At 49.1% G+C, this 17210-nt stretch overlaps 1 long non-coding RNA gene across 2 annotated transcripts; it reads left to right on the top strand.

The window, feature by feature from the left end:
* The first annotated feature begins 620 nt into the window (after positions 1 to 620).
* Positions 621 to 1856, top strand: LOC127932671 (uncharacterized). 2 transcript variants are annotated; one of them, XR_008146328.1, is made up of 3 exons: positions 621 to 666; positions 1412 to 1560; positions 1663 to 1856. It is a non-coding gene; the product is annotated as an uncharacterized LOC127932671 (long non-coding RNA). The 2 variants fall into 2 exon arrangements; XR_008146327.1 differs by lacking the exon at positions 621 to 666 and adding an exon at positions 1083 to 1205.
* The last annotated feature ends 15354 nt before the right edge of the window (positions 1857 to 17210 follow it).

Below are 17210 nucleotides of genomic sequence, written 5' to 3'. Positions count from 1 at the left end.
TAGGGCTTCAATTGGATGTTTGTCCCACATTTTAAAATCCAGTTTATTGAGTGGCCCCCAAACCTCACTTCCATAAAGTGCTATTGGTAGGATTACACTGTCAAATATTTTATTCCAAATTTTAATTGGGATGTTGATTTTGAATCATTTCATTTTTATTGCCTACATTGCTCTGCGGGCTTTTTCTTTGAGTGCATTCACTGCCATATTAAAGTTTCCCGGTGCAGATATGGTCAGACCAAGGTAGGTGTCATTTTATTGTGTGTTCAATTAAGGTGTTGTTCAGGGTGAATTTACATTTGTGTTTCTGATCTCGTTTTTTGGGGGGAAAATCATGATTTTAGTTTTTTGGAAATTTACTGCCAGGGCCCAATTATGGCAATATTGCTCCAGAATATTAATGTTTTGTTGAAGACCTTCTTTGGTTGGTGATAGAAGTACTAAGTCATCAGCATATAGCAGGTATTTCACCTCTGTGTCAAATAGTGTGAGTCCTGGGGCTGGAGATTGGTCCAACATGTCTGTTACCACCAAGCCCACTTTGGAGAATTTTGTAGAATAGCCCTTCATGTATATATGGTCAGTAGTGTGATGGTGTTTATTAATTAGTGTGTGAGGTGTATATATGGTCAGTAGTGAGATGGTGTTTATTAATTAGTGTGTGAGGTGTATATATGGTCAGTAGTGTGATGGTGTTTATTAATTAGTGTGTGTAAGGTGTATATATGGTCAGTAGTGTGATGGTGTTTATTAGTTAGTGTGTGTAAGGTGTATATATGGTCAGTAGTGTGATGGTGTTTATTAGTTAGTGTGTGAGGTGTATATATGGTCAGTAGTGAGATGGTGTTTATTAGTTAGTGTGTGAGGTGTATATATGGTCAGTAGTGAGATGGTGTTTATTAGTTAGTGTGTGAGGTGTATATATGGTCAGTAGTGAGATGGTGTTTATTAGTTAGTGTGTGAGGTGTATATATGGTCAGTAGTGAGATGGTGTTTATTAATTAGTGTGTGTAAGGTGTATATATGGTCAGTAGTGAGATGGTGTTTCAGTAGTGTGATGGTGTTTATTAATTAGTGATGGTGTTTATTAATTAGTGTGTGTAAGGTGTATATATGGTCAGTAGTGTGATGGTGTTTATTAATTAGTGTGTGTAAGGTGTATATATGGTCAGTAGTGAGATGGTGTTTATTAATTAGTGTGTGAGGTGTGTATATATGGTCAGTAGTGAGATGGTGTTTATTAATTAGTGTGTGTTAGGTGTATATATGGTCAGTAGTGAGGTGGTGTTTATTAATTAGTGTGTGTCAGCTGTGTATATGGTCAGTAGTGAGGTGGTGTTTATTAATTAGTGTGTGTAAGGTGTATCTATGGTCAGTAGTGTGATGGTGTTTATTAATTAGTGTGTGTAAGGTGTATATATGGTCAGTAGTGAGATGGTGTTTATTAATTAGTGTGTGAGGTGTATATATGGTCAGTAGTGAGATGGTGTTTATTAATTAGTGTGTGTAAGGTGTATATATGGTCAGTAGTGAGATGGTGTTTATTAATTAGTGTGTGAGGTGTATATATGGTCAGTAGTGAGGTGGTGTTTATTAATTAGTGTGTGTCAGGTGTGTATATGGTCAGTAGTGAGGTGGTGTTTATTAATTAGTGTGTGTAAGGTGTATATATGGTCAGTAGTGTGATGGTGTTTATTAATTAGTGTGTGTAAGGTGTATATATGGTCAGTAGTGAGATGGTGTTTATTAATTAGTGTGTGAGGTGTGTATATATGGTCAGTAGTGAGATGGTGTTTATTAATTAGTGTGTGTTAGGTGTATATATGGTCAGTAGTGAGATGGTGTTTATTAATTAGTGTGTGAGGTGTATCTATGGTCAGTAGTGAGGTGGTGTTTATTAATTAGTGTGTGTAAGGTGTATATATGGTCAGTAGTGTGGTGGTGTTTATTAATTAGTGTGTGTAAGGTGTATATATGGTCAGTAGTGTGATGGTGTTTATTAATTAGTGTGTGTAAGGTGTATATATGGTCAGTAGTGAGATGGTGTTTATTAATTAGTATGTGTAAGGTGTATATATGGTCAGTAGTGTGATGGTGTTTATTAATTAGTGTGTGTAAGGTGTATCTATGGTCAGTAGTGTGATGGTGTTTATTAATTAGTGTGTGTAAGGTGTGTATATATGGTCAGTAGTGTGATGGTGTTTATTAATTAGTGTGTGTAAGGTGTATCTATGGTCAGTAGTGTGATGGTGTTTATTAATTAGTGTGTATATGATGGTTTGGAAGAAAGCCAATTTGACATTTACTTATTACATTTTTTTCTTGAAGAAAGGTTTGAATTCTTGAATTCAAAATGCTACAGAAAATCTTTCCCAAGTTACTGTTGACGCAAATTCCCCTGTAATTATTGGGGTCTGATTTGTCTCCACTTTTGTGGACAGGGGAGATGAGCCCCTGGTTCCAGACATCAGGGAAGCAGCCAGAAGTTAAAAACCATGTTGAACAATTTAAGCACAGCATTTTGCAACTCAGGTGTGCTGTTTTTCAGCATTTCATTTCTGATGTTGTCTACACCACAAGCCTTTTTTTATTTAATAGATTTGAGCTTTTCATTTAGTTCTTGTTGGGTTACTGGGTTACTGGGTTACTGGGTTACTGGGTTACTGGGTTACTGGGTTACCCAATAACCCAACAACCCAATAACCCAACAAGAACTAAGTGTTTTTTTTTTATAGTGTTTCAGAGTTTCAAAGTATTCATATCGTAGCTCTGGGTTGTTTTGCTGCTTATGTTTTTGTTTGACATTTGTCTTCGGTGTTTTCTAATTGTTTTTCATTCATTATCAAACCATTTGTCAGAAACATTTTGATTTTTGCTTCTGATGATGCATTGCTCTGGTTTTCTCAAATTTGCTTTCGATGCTGCTTTTTGGAATATGCAGTTGATGTTTTGGGCAGCTGAATTGACACCATCTTTATTGTTTTGGTACTGTGAGTTATTGAAAAACTGTATAGAGTTCATCATTTCATTTGAGTTCAATGTTTCAATGAATGTCTCTGCACTGTTTGGAGCCCATCTGTATGATTGGTTTATGTTGTAAAGTTTATTGGGCTGTTTTTTTGAATGAATATTGCCGGTTAATTTCTTCAGAAACACGTTGATCTGACTGTGATCTGACAATGGTGTCTGTGGTCTGACAGTGAATGCACTAATGGGGGAGGGGTCAATGTCAGTGATGGCATAATCGACTACACTTGTCCCAAGAGCTGAGCAGTAAGTAAAGAGTCCCCTCTGATTCTACCATTAAGCATGTACAGGCCTAAGGCTCGACAGAGATGTACTAACTCTTTTCCATTTTTGTTCAGTATTTGGTCAGGACTGTTTCTGTTATTTATAATAGGGCTACTGTACAAGGAGGGGTGTTCAAATGTGTGGTGGTTACCTCCCGTATCAGTGTAGTCAGGCTCAGAACCTGTTCTTGCATTGAAATCTCCACAAAGAAGCACTTTACCCTGCGCCTGAAATGTAATGATTTCTGTCTGGAGATTGTCAAAAAAAACTGATCATCATAATATGATGAAGGTTGTCCTTCTGTAGCTCAGTTGGTAGAGCATGGCGCTTGTAACGCCAGGGTAGTGGGTTCGATTCCCGGGACCACCCATACGTAGAATGTACGCACACATGACTGTAAGTCGCTTTGGATAAAAGCGTCTGCTAAATGGCATATATATTATTATATATTATGAATCTGAAGGATAAGCTGCACATATGTAAACATCATCGTCACAATAGATTGAACCTTTGTTAAGTTTTAGCCAAATGTGATTAGTACCTTTTTTTCATTTCATTCAGCTAGGTATCCCCAACTGACTAGGTTACAACTGACTAGGTATCCCCTTTACAACTGACTAGGTATCCCCTTTACAACTTAGGTATCCCCCTTTACAACTGACTAGGTTAACAACTGACTAGGTATCCCCTTTACAACTGACTAGGTATCCCACTTTACAACTGACTAGGTATCCCACTTTACAACTGACTAGGTATCCCCCTTTACAACTGACTAGGTATCCCCCTTTACAACTGACTAGGTATCCCACTTTACAACTGACTAGGTATCCCCCTTTACAACTGACTAGGTATCCCACTTTACAACTGACTAGGTATCCCCCTTTACAACTGACTAGGTATCCCACTTTACAACTGACTAGGTATCCCCCTTTACAACTGACTAGGTATCCCACTTTACAACTGACTAGGTATCCCCTTTACAACTGACTAGGTATCCATCTGACTTTACAACTGAACTACAACTGACTAGGTATCCCACTTTACATCTGACTAGGTATCCCACTTTACAACTGACTAGGTATCCCCTTTACAACTGACTAGGTATCCCCCTTTACAACTGACTAGGTATCCCCTTTACAACTGACTAGGTATCTCCCTTTACAACTGACTAGGTATCCCCCTTTACAACTGACTAGGTATCTCCCTTTACTTTATCCCCCTGACTAGGTATCCCCCTTTACAACTGACTAGGTATCCCCCTTTACAACTGACTAGGTATCCCCTTTACAACTGACTAGGTATCCCCCTTTACAACTGACTAGGTATCCCCTTTACAACTGACTAGGTATCTTTACAACTGACTAGGTTACAACTGACTAGGTATCCCCCTTTACAACTGACTAGGTATCCCCTTTACAACTGACTAGGTATCTTTACAACTGACTAGGTATCCCCTTTACAAGGTATGACTAGGTATCCCCCTTTACAACTGACTAGGTATCCCCTTTACAACTGACTAGGTATACAACCCCTTTACCTGACTAGGTATTTACAACTGACTAGGTATCCCCCCCTTTACAACTGACTAGGTATCCCCCTTTACAACTGACTAGGTATCCCCTTTACAACTGACTAGGTATCCCCTTTACAACTGACTAGGTATCCCCCTTTACAACTGACTAGGTATCCCCCTTTACAACTGACTAGGTATCCCCCTTTACAACTGACTAGGTATCCCCTTACAACTGACTAGGTATCCCCCTTTACAACTGACTAGGTATCCCCTTTACAACTGACTAGGTATCCCCCTTTACAACTGACTAGGTATCCCCCTTTACAACTGACTAGGTATCCCCTTTACAACTGACTAGGTATCCCACTTTACAACTGACCCTTTACAACTGACTAGGTATCCCCTTCAACTGACTAGGTATATACAACTGACTTACAACCCCAGGTATCCCCTTTACAACTGACTATTACAACTGACTAGGTATCCTTTACAACTGACTAGGTATCCCCTTTACAACTGACTAGGTATCCCACTTTACAACTGACTAGGTATCCCCCTTTACAACTGACTAGGTATCCCCCTTTACAACTGACTAGGTATCCCCCTTTCCCCTTCTTCCACTGTATAATCTCTGTTTAGGTCCAAATTGCATTCTAGTCTGCTCTGTTTTTGGATTTCATTCCAATGTGTCAAGTAATTATATTTTTTCTTTCTATAATAATAATAATTATAATATAATAATAATATATAATAATTTCTCTCTTGTTCTCTTTCACTTTCTTTGTGTCTTTGTCTTTCCCCATCCCTCTCCTCTGGCTCCTAACTGAATTGCTTTGCAATCAGATACTTGGGTAACAGTTGCTAGCCAGGTTAAACCCGTCTCGATATTGTTACATGTTATGGGAGGACACATCAGAGGCCAGATGAGGCATCCAGAAGAGGAATAATGTTCACAGGAAGCAGTGTCCGTTTTCAGGTCATTAGGCCTAGTAATAATATGACTAATAGACGTTTATTTAAACACATCACACTCACATTACATCAAACCAAAATCACCTCTTATTTCACATCAGGTATTTCTACAAAGACATAGTTCCTTTTTTCGTTGTTTTAAAGAAATGTTGAAGCAACCTTGAAACTGTAACCTTACACAATGTTAACCATCAGAGATGTAGGAAGTTAAGCCATCTCCTGGTTTGACACTGTGGTGCCCTAATCCAGCACGTTTCTGATATCCAGTATTTGAATTGAGCCTGTTTCCCTGCATTTCAACACGGTGTTCTCTCAACATTTAAACACCCCAATTCAGCTTCTTATCTACTTAAACGGTTGTATTGTTAATAGCCTTGTTAATTCAGTCCAGTGCTTGTGTTATGTTTGTGAGCCAGATCATGGAGGACAGACAGACAGGTCGTGGAGGACAGACAGATAGGTAGTGGAGGACAGACAGACAGACAGGATGGAGGACAGACAGATAGGTAGTGGAGGACAGACAGACAGGTAGTGGAGAACAGACAGACAGGTAGTGGAGGACAGACAGACAGGTAGTGGAGGACAGACAGACGGGTAGTGGAGGACAGACAGACAGGTCATGGAGGACAGACAGATAGGTAGTGGAGGACAGACAGACAGGTAGTGGAGAACAGACAGACAGGTAGTGGAGGACAGACAGACAGGTAGTGGAGGACAGACAGACAGACAGGTAGTGGAGGACAGACAGACAGACATGGAGGACAGACAGACAGGTAGTGGAGGACAGACAGACAGGTAGTGGAGAACAGACAGACAGGTAGTGGAGGACAGACAGACAGGTCGTGGAGGACAGACGGGTAGTGGAGGACAGACAGACAGGTAGGTCGTGGAGGACAGACAGACAGGTAGCGGAGGACAGACAGACAGGTAGCGGAGGACAGACAGACAGGTAGTGGAGGACAGACAGACAGGTAGTGGAGGACAGACAGACGGGTAGTGGAGGACAGACAGACGGGTAGCGGAGGACAGACAGACAGGTAGTGGAGGACAGACAGACAGGTAGTGGAGGACAGACAGACAGGTAGTGGAGGACAGACAGACGGGTAGTGGAGGAAAGACAGACGGGTAGTGGAGGACAGACAGACAGACAGGTTGTGGAGGACAGACAGACAGGTCGTGGAGAACAGACAGACAGGTAGTGGAGGACAGACAGACAGGTAGTGGAGGACAGACAGACAGACAGGTAGTGGAGGACAGACAGACAGGTAGCGGAGGACAGACAGGTAGTGGAGGACAGACAGACAGGTAGTGGAGGACAGACAGACAGGTAGTGGAGGACAGACAGACAGGTAGTGGAGGACAGACAGACAGACAGGTAGTGTAGGACAGACAGACAGGTAGTGGAGGACAGACAGACAGGTCGTGGAGGACAGACAGACAGGTCGTGGAGGACAGACAGACAGGTCATGGAGGACAGACAGACAGGTAGTGGAGGACAGACAGGTAGCGGAGGACAGACAGACGGGTAGTGGAGGACAGACAGACGGGTAGTGGAGGACATACAGACAGACAGGTAGTGGAGGACAGACAGACAGGTCGTGGAGGACAGACAGACAGGTCGTGGAGGACAGACAGACAGGTAGTGGAGGACAGACAGACAGGTAGCGGAGGACAGACAGACAGGTGGAGGACAGACAGACAGGTAGTGGAGGACAGACAGACAGGTAGTGGAGGACAGACAGACGGGTAGTGGAGGACAGACAGACGGGTAGCGGAGGACAGACAGACAGGTAGTGGAGGACAGACAGACAGGTAGTGGAGGACAGACAGACGGGTAGTGGAGGACAGACAGACAGACAGGTTGTGGAGGACAGACAGACAGGTCTTGGAGAACAGACAGACAGACAGGTAGTGGAGGACAGACAGACAGGTAGCGGAGGACAGACAGACAGGTAGTGGAGGACAGACAGACAGGTAGTGGAGGACAGACAGACAGGTAGTGGAGGACAGACAGACAGGTAGTGGAGGACAGACAGACAGGTAGTGGAGGACAGACAGACAGGTAGTGGAGGACAGACAGACAGACAGGTAGTGGAGGACAGACAGACAGACAGGTCGTGGAGGACAGACAGACAGGTAGTGGAGGACAGACAGACAGGTAGTGGAGAACAGACAGACAGGTAGTGGAGGACAGACAGACAGGTCGTGGAGGACAGACGGGTAGTGGAGGACAGACAGACAGGAGCGGAGGACAGACAGACAGGTAGTGGAGGACAGACAGACAGGTAGTGGAGGACAGACAGACAGACAGGTAGTGGAGGACAGACAGACAGGTAGCGGAGGACAGACAGGTAGTGGAGGACAGACAGACAGGTAGTGGAGGACAGACAGACTGGTAGTGGAGGACAGACAGACAGGTAGCGGAGGACAGACAGACAGACAGGTAGTGTAGGACAGACAGACAGGTAGTGGAGGACAGACAGACAGGTCGTGGAGGACAGACAGACAGGTCATGGAGGACAGACAGACAGGTCGTGGAGGACAGACAGACAGGTAGTGGAGGACAGACAGGTACGGAGGACAGACACGGGTAGTGGAGGACAGACAGACGGGTAGTGGAGGACAGACAGACAGACAGGTAGTGGAGGACAGACAGACACAGGACAGACAGACAGGTCAGGACAGACAGACAGGTAGTAGCTGGAGGACAGACAGACAGGTAGTGGAGGACAGACAGACAGGTAGTGGAGGACAGACAGACAGGTAGTGGAGGACAGACAGACGGGTAGTGGAGGACAGACAGACGGGTAGTGGAGGACAGACAGACAGGTGGAGGACAGACAGACAGGTAGTGGAGGACAGACAGACAGGACAGACAGACGGGTAGTGGAGGACAGACAGACAGACAGGTCGTGGAGACAGACAGACAGACAGGTAGTGGAGGACAGACAGACAGACAGGTAGTGGAGGACAGACAGACAGGTAGCGGAGGACAGACAGACAGGTAGTGGAGGACAGACAGACAGGTAGTGGAGGACAGACAGACAGGTAGTGGAGGACAGACAGACAGGTAGTGGAGGACAGACAGACAGGTAGTGGAGGACAGACAGACTGGTAGTGGAGGACAGACAGACAGGTAGCGGAGGACAGACAGACAGACAGACAGACAGGTAGTGGAGGACAGACAGACAGGTAGTGGAGGACAGACAGACAGGTCGTGGAGGACAGACAGACAGGTCATGGAGGACAGACAGACAGGTAGTGGAGGACAGACAGGAGGACAGACAGACAGGTAGCGGAGGACAGACAGACGGGTAGTGGAGGACAGACAGACGGGTAGTGGAGGACATACAGACAGACAGGTCGTGGAGGACAGACAGACAGGTCATGGAGGACAGACAGACAGGTCGTGGAGGACAGACAGACAGGTCATGAAGGACAGACAGACAGGTCGTGGAGGACAGACAGACAGACAGGTCGTGGAGGACAGACAGGTCGTGGAGGACAGACAGACAGACAGACAGACAGACAGACAGGTAGCGGAGGACAGACAGACGGGTAGTAGAGGACAGACAGACAGGTCGTGGAGAACAGACAGACAGACAGGTAGTGGAGGACAGACAGACAGGTCGTGGAGGACAGACAGATAGGTAGTGGAGGACAGACAGACAGGTAGTGGAGAACAGACAGACAGGTAGTGGAGGACAGACAGACAGGTAGTGGAGGACAGACAGACAGACAGGTAGTGGAGGACAGACAGACAGACAGGTAGTGGAGGACAGACAGACAGGTAGCGGAGGACAGACAGACAGGTAGTGGAGAACAGACAGACAGGTAGTGGAGGACAGACAGACAGGTCGTGGAGGACAGACGGGTAGTGGAGGACAGACAGACAGGTAGTGGAGGACAGACAGACAGACAGGTCGTGGAGGACAGACAGACAGGTAGCGGAGGACAGACAGACAGGTAGCGGAGGACAGACAGACAGGTAGTGGAGGACAGACAGACAGGTAGTGGAGGACAGACAGACGGGTAGTGGAGGACAGACAGACGGGTAGCGGAGGACAGACAGACAGGTAGTGGAGGACAGACAGACAGGTAGTGGAGGACAGACAGACAGGTAGTGGAGGACAGACAGACGGGTAGTGGAGGAAAGACAGACGGGTAGTGGAGGACAGACAGACAGACAGGTTGTGGAGGACAGACAGACACTGAACAGACAGACAGGTAGTGGAGGACAGACAGACAGGTAGTGGAGGACAGACAGACAGACAGGTAGTGGAGGACAGACAGGTAGTGGAGGACAGACAGACAGGTAGTGGAGGACAGACAGACTGGTAGTGGAGGACAGACAGACAGGTAGCGGAGGACAGACAGACAGACAGGTAGTGCAGGACAGACAGACAGGTAGTGGAGGACAGACAGACAGGTCGTGGAGGACAGACAGACAGGTCTGGAGGACAGACAGACAGGTCATGGAGGACAGACAGACAGGTAGTGGAGGACAGACAGGTAGCGGAGGACAGACAGACGGGTAGTGGAGGACAGACAGACGGGGTAGTTTAGTGGAGGACAGACAGACAGGTAGTGGAGGACAGACAGACAGGTAGTGGAGGACAGACAGACAGGTAGTGGAGGACAGACAGACAGGTAGCGGAGGACAGACAGACAGGTAGTGGAGGACAGACAGACAGGTAGTGGAGGACAGACAGACGGGTAGTGGAGGACAGACAGACGGGTAGCGGAGGACAGACAGACAGGTAGTGGAGGACAGACAGACAGGTAGTGGAGGACAGACAGACGGGTAGTGGAGGACAGACAGACAGACAGGTTGTGGAGGACAGACAGACAGGTCGTGGAGAACAGACAGACAGACAGGTAGTGGAGGACAGACAGACAGGTAGCGGAGGACAGACAGACAGGTAGTGGAGGACAGACAGACAGGTAGTGGAGGACAGACAGACAGGTAGTGGAGGACAGACAGACAGGTAGTGGAGGACAGACAGACTGGTAGTGGAGGACAGACAGACAGGTAGCGGAGGACAGACAGACACAGACAGACAGGTAGTGGAGGACAGACAGACAGGTAGTGGAGGACAGACAGACAGGTCGTGGAGGACAGACAGACAGGTCATGGAGGACAGACAGACAGGTAGTGGAGGACAGACAGGAGGACAGACAGACAGGTAGCGGAGGACAGACAGACGGGTAGTGGAGGACAGACAGACGGGTAGTGGAGGACATACAGACAGACAGGTCGTGGAGGACAGACAGACAGGTCGTGGAGGACAGACAGACAGGTCGTGGAGGACAGACAGACAGGTCATGGAGGACAGACAGACAGGTCGTGGAGGACAGACAGACAGGTCATGGAGGACAGACAGACAGGTCGTGGAGGACAGACAGACAGACAGGTCGTGGAGGACAGACAGGTCGTGGAGGACAGACAGACAGACAGACAGACAGACAGACAGACAGACAGACAGACAGGTAGCGGAGGACAGACAGACAGACAGGTCGTGGAGGACAGACAGACAGGAGGACAGACAGACAGGTAGCGGAGGACAGACAGACAGGTAGTGGAGGACAGACAGACAGGTAGTGGAGGACAGACAGGCGGGTAGTGGAGGACAGACAGGCGGGTAGTGGAGGACAGACAGACGGGTAGTGGAGGACAGACAGACAGACAGGTAGTGGAGGACAGACAGACAGACAGGTAGTGGAGGACAGACAGACAGACAGGTCGTGGAGGACAGACAGACAGACAGACAGGTAGTGGAGGACAGACAGACAGGTAGTGGAGGACAGACAGGCGGGTAGTGGAGGACAGACAGACAGGTAGTGGAGGACAGACAGACGGGTAGTGGAGGACAGACAGACGGGTAGTGGAGGACAGACAGACAGGTAGTGGAGAACAGACAGACAGACAGGTCGTGGAGGACATATAGACGGGTAGTGGAGGACAGACAGACAGGTCGTGGAGGACAGACAGACAGGTAGTGGAGGACAGACAGACAGACAGACAGGTAGTGGAGGACAGACAGACAGACAGACAGACAGACAGGTAGTGGAGGACAGACAGACAGGTAGTGGAGGACAGACAGACAGGTCGTGGAGGACAGACAGACAGGTCATGGAGGACAGACAGACAGGTAGTGGAGGACAGACAGGAGGACAGACAGACAGGTAGCGGAGGACAGACAGACGGGTAGTGGAGGACAGACAGACGGGTAGTGGAGGACATACAGACAGACGGGTCGTGGAGGACAGACAGACAGGTCGTGGAGGACAGACAGACAGGTCATGGAGGACAGACAGACAGGTCATGGAGGACAGACAGACAGGTCGTGGAGGACAGACAGACAGGTCGTGGAGGACAGACAGGTCGGGAGGACAGACAGACAGACAGACAGACAGACAGACAGGTAGCGGAGGACAGACAGACGGGTAGCAGAGGACAGACAGACGGGTAGTGGAGGACATACAGACAGACAGGTCGTGGAGGACAGACAGACAGGAGGACAGACAGACAGGTAGCGGAGGACAGACAGACAGGTAGTGGAGGACAGACAGACAGGTAGTGGAGGACAGACAGGCGGGTAGTGGAGGACAGACAGACGGGTAGTGGAGGACAGACAGACAGACAGGTAGTGGAGGACAGACAGACAGACAGGTAGTGGAGGACAGACAGACAGACAGGTAGTGGAGGACAGACAGACAGGTAGTGGAGGACAGACAGGCGGGTAGTGGAGGACAGACAGACAGGTAGTGGAGGACAGACAGACGGGTAGTGGAGGACAGACAGACGGGTAGTGGAGGACAGACAGACAGGTAGTGGAGAACAGACAGACAGACAGGTCGTGGAGGACATATAGACGGGTAGTGGAGGACAGACAGACAGGTCGTGGAGGACAGACAGACAGGTAGTGGAGGACAGACAGACAGACAGACAGGTTGGAGGACAGACAGACAGACAGACAGACAGACAGACAGGTAGTGGCGGGTAGTGGAGGACAGACAGACAGACAGGTAGTGGAGGACAGACAGACAGGTAGTGGAGGACAGACAGACAGACAGACAGACAGACAGGTAGTGGAGGACAGACAGACAGACAGGTAGTGGAGGACAGACAGACAGACAGGTAGTGGAGGACAGACAGACAGACAGATGGGTAGTGGAGGACAGACAGACAGGTAGTGGAGAACAGACAGACAGACAGGTAGTGGAGGACAGACAGACAGACAGACAGACAGGTAGTGGAGAACAGACAGACAGACAGGTAGTGGAGGACAGACAGACAGACAGACAGACAGACAGACAGACAGACAGACAGGTTGGAGGACAGACAGACAGGTAGTGGAGGACAGACAGACAGACAGACAGACAGACAGACAGACAGACAGACAGGTCGTGGATCCCTTTCAGAGACAGTAGAGCTGCCAAGCCAGGCAGCATTTCTGGTATGATGAACACTCCACCAATGGCTGTGTTTTGATACACAGTTCATTCAGAAGCTGCCCTACATTTCAGACTGAGAACTTTTTTATGGTGTGATATTGCTGTTGTGTAAAGGTGGTGTTGTGTTGATTCTGGCCCACTATGTTTTCACTTTGAATCTGGGTCATCTTATCAGGGGTTGGCAGGATGGCCTAGTGGTTAGAACTAGTAACTGGAAGGTTGCTGGATGAAATCCCGTGAGCTGACAAGGTAAAAATCTGTCGTTCTGCCCCTGAACAAGGCAGTTAACCCACTGTTCCCTGAACAAGGCAAGTTAACCCACTGTTCCCCTGAACAAGGCAGTTAACCCACTGTTCCCTGAACAAGGCAGTTAACCCACTGTTCCCTGAACAAGGCAGTTAACCCACTGTTCCCCTGAACAAGGCAGTTAGTTAACCCACTGTTCCCCTGAACAAGGCAGTTAACCCACTGTTCCCCTGAACAAGGCAGTTAACCCACTGTTCCCCTGAACAAGGCAGTTAACCCACTGTTCCCCTGAACAAGGCTAACCCACTGTTCCCTGAACAAGGCAGTTAACCCACTGTTCCCCTGAACAAGGCAGTTAACCCACTGTTCCCTGAACAAGGCAGTTAACCCACTGTTCCCCTGAACAAGGCAGTTTGTTCCCCTGAACAAGGCAGTTAACCCACTGTTCCCCTGAACAAGGCAGTTAACCCACTGTTCCCTGAACAAGGCAGTTAACCCACTGTTCCCCTGAACAAGGCAGTTAACCCACTGTTCCCCGGTCGTCTGTCATTGTAAATAAGAATTTGTTCTTAACTGACACGCCTAGTTAAATGAAGGTCTGTGTCAATTACATATATTCTGTGCTTCATTAGCATTGAGTAAACTCTCTCCCTAGAAACAGGCTTCTTGGTCAGTATCACCAATATAGAACGTGGTGGAAAACCTGTGTCTCCTGTTCTTCAGCTATATACTGTCAGAATAAGGCCTTGGTAATTGTCTACGCCCCAGAGACAGAGCTGTGTCTCCTGTTCTTCAGCTATATACTGTCAGAATAAGGCCTTGGTAATTGTCTACGCCCCAGAGACAGAGCTGTGTCTCCTGTTCTTCAGCTATATACTGTCAGAATAAGGCCTTGGTAATTGTCTACGCCCCAGAGACAGAGCTGTGTCTCTCCTGTTCAGTGTCAGGCCTGCATGCGGTAAGGTTCTGGTCAGAATAAGGCCCTCCTCCCCTTAAGGGTCTGGATGGACTCGCGAGCGTTAAGCTGGTGTTTCCTCCGGAGGGCGCGCCCTCCTCCCCTTTAAGGGTCTGGATGGACAGAGCTGGTGTTTCTCCCGGAGGCGCGGCCCTCCTCCCCTTTAAGGGTCTGGATGGACTCGCGAGCGTTAGCTGGTGTTTCCTCCGGAGGGCGCGGCCCTCCTCCCCTTTAAGGGTCTGGATGGACTCATCAAGCTGGTGTTTCCTCCGGGGCGCGGCCCTCCTCCCCTTTAAGGGTCTGGATGGACTCCAGCGTTAAGCTGGTGTTTCCTCCGGAGGGCGCGGCCCTCCTCCCCTGTTTTAAGGGTCTGGATGGACTCGCGAGCGTTAAGCTGGTGTTTCCTCCGGAGGGCGCGGCCCTCCTCCCCTTTAAGGGTCTGGATGGACTCCAGCTGGTGTTTCCTCCAGGCGCGGCCCTCCTCCCCTTTAAGGGTCTGGATGGACTCAGAATAAGCGTTGTGCTGGTGCTTCCTCCGGAGGGCGCGGCCCTCCTCCCCTTTAAGGGTCTGGATGGACTCGCGGGCGCCCGCCAGCAGCATGGGAGGCAGAGACGTGGTGAATATGAAGCCTGCAGCGTAACTACGCACCGTGTCCACCAGGGCGTCGGTACTGGCGATGTAGCCTCCAACACAGCCATACGCCTTGCCTGGAAGGGGGGGCGGGGCGTTATTGGATATTAAAGGAGACTTTCTGTCACGCCCTGACCATAGAGAGCCCTCTGGGTTCTCTATGGTGTTTTAGGTCAGAGCGTGACTGGGGGGGGGGTTCTAGGTATTATATTTCTATGTTGTGTGTGTATGGTTCCCAATTGGAGGCAGCTGATAATCGTTACCTCTAATTGGGGACCTTTTTCCTTTTTCCCACCTGCTATGTGGCAATGTGGGATATTGTTTTGCGACGGTCTACAGCCCGGAACCTCCAGCGACGGTCTACAGTCCGGAACCTCCAGCGACGGTCTACAGCCCGGAACCTCCAGCGACGGTCTACAGTCCGGAACCTCCAGCGACGGTCTACAGTCCGGAACCTCCAGCGACGGTCTACAGTCCGGAACCTCCAGCGACGGTCTACAGTCCGGAACCTCCAGCGACGGTCTACAGCCCGGAACCTCCAGCGACGGTCTACAGCCCGGAACCTCCAGCGACGGTCTACGGCCCGGAACCTCCAGCTACGGTCCACGGCCCGGAGGCTCCAGCTACGGTCCACGGCCCGGAACCTCCAGCGACGGTCTACAGTCCGGAACCTCCAGCGACGGTCTACAGCTCGGAACCTCCAGCGACGGTCTACAGTCCGGAACCTCCAGCGACGGTCTACAGTCCGGAACCTCCAGCGACGGTCTACAGCCCGGAACCTCCAGCGACGGTCTACAGCCCGGAACCTCCAGCTACGGTCTACAGTCCGGAACCTCCAGTGACGGTCTACAGTCCGGAACCTCCAGCGACGGTCTACAGTAATGGTCCACGGCCCAGAACTTCCTGCACCGGTGCCATGGCCGGAGCCCAGTCCAGGCACGGCGCCCAGTCCGCGGTCTGAGCGGGTCCTGCGTCCTGCACCGGAGCTGCCACCGACGCTAGTTTCCCACCCTAACCCTCCCCATCTAGTTTCAGGTTTTGTGGTCGGAGTCTGCACCTTTTGGGGGGGGTACTGTCACGCCCTGACCATAGAGAGAGGGGGGTACTGTCACGCCCTGACCATAGAGAGTTGGAGAATACATAGAGAATACCTCGGGGTATTGTTTTGTATGAGTGCCTATGTGCGTTATGTATTTCACGATCGTTATATCTTTGTTGTTTTGGAACTCTACTCACGCTGCGCCTTGGTCCAATTATTTAGATGACGGTCGTGACACAGTCTAGTCCTTTAGAAAGCCCCCAGCGTGGTGTTCACCAGCTGTTCTGTCTGGTCATCTTGACTTGCTTCTATTCTAACAGACAAAGCACCTCTCCAGATTGTCCCAGTGTGTGTGATGATTGGTCTCTCAGCAGTCCCCAGGCTTAGAGGAAATTTAAGAAGCACCGTGGTCTCCTAGCAACAGGTCGTGAACAGATCCTAGTTCCTGTTTCTCCAGTGCCCCAAGGAGGGTTAAGCAACAACCTCAACCACCTGTATTCGAGCCCAGACATCTGCTTCGTCTCAGGGTTTCAGATAAACAAAGACTGGTTCAGCGATGTGAATGGAATATGGACAAATCTGGAAGTTGTCTAGGAGACGGGGCAGTTTTCAACTAGAACTGAATGGAGGACAAAGCATGAATTCCTAATTTTTCAGGACAAATCACATCCCTGATTTGTAAAGCCAAGTCAATGGCCTTGAAGGTTTAAACATAATTCCCTGGGGCTTTTTTGCTTGTTATTTGAGTACTGACCCAGTGTTCCAGAGATGATGTCCATCTTGTGCATGATGCCGTCTCGCTCCCCGATACCTCCTCCCCTGGCGCCGTACAGCCCCACCGCGTGCACCTCGTCCATCAGTGCTCAGACTGTCCACAATAGGCTGAGAAAGGCTGGACTGAGGGCTTGTAGGCCTGTTGTAAGGCAGGTCCTCACCAGACATCACCGGCAACAACGTCGCCTATGGGCACAAACCCACCATCGCTGGACCAGACAGGACTGGAAAAAAGTGCTCTTCGCTGATGAATCGCGGTTTTGTCTCACCAGGGGTGATGGTCGGATTCGCGTTTATCGTCAAAGGAATGGGCGTTACACCAAGGCCTGTG

This window comes from Oncorhynchus keta, chromosome 10 (genome assembly GCF_023373465.1).
Source record: "Oncorhynchus keta strain PuntledgeMale-10-30-2019 chromosome 10, Oket_V2, whole genome shotgun sequence".
Classification (NCBI taxonomy): Eukaryota; Metazoa; Chordata; class Actinopteri; order Salmoniformes; family Salmonidae; genus Oncorhynchus; species Oncorhynchus keta.
Note: the sequence above shows the minus strand (reverse complement) of the source record. Positions and strands in the feature narration are given on the sequence as shown.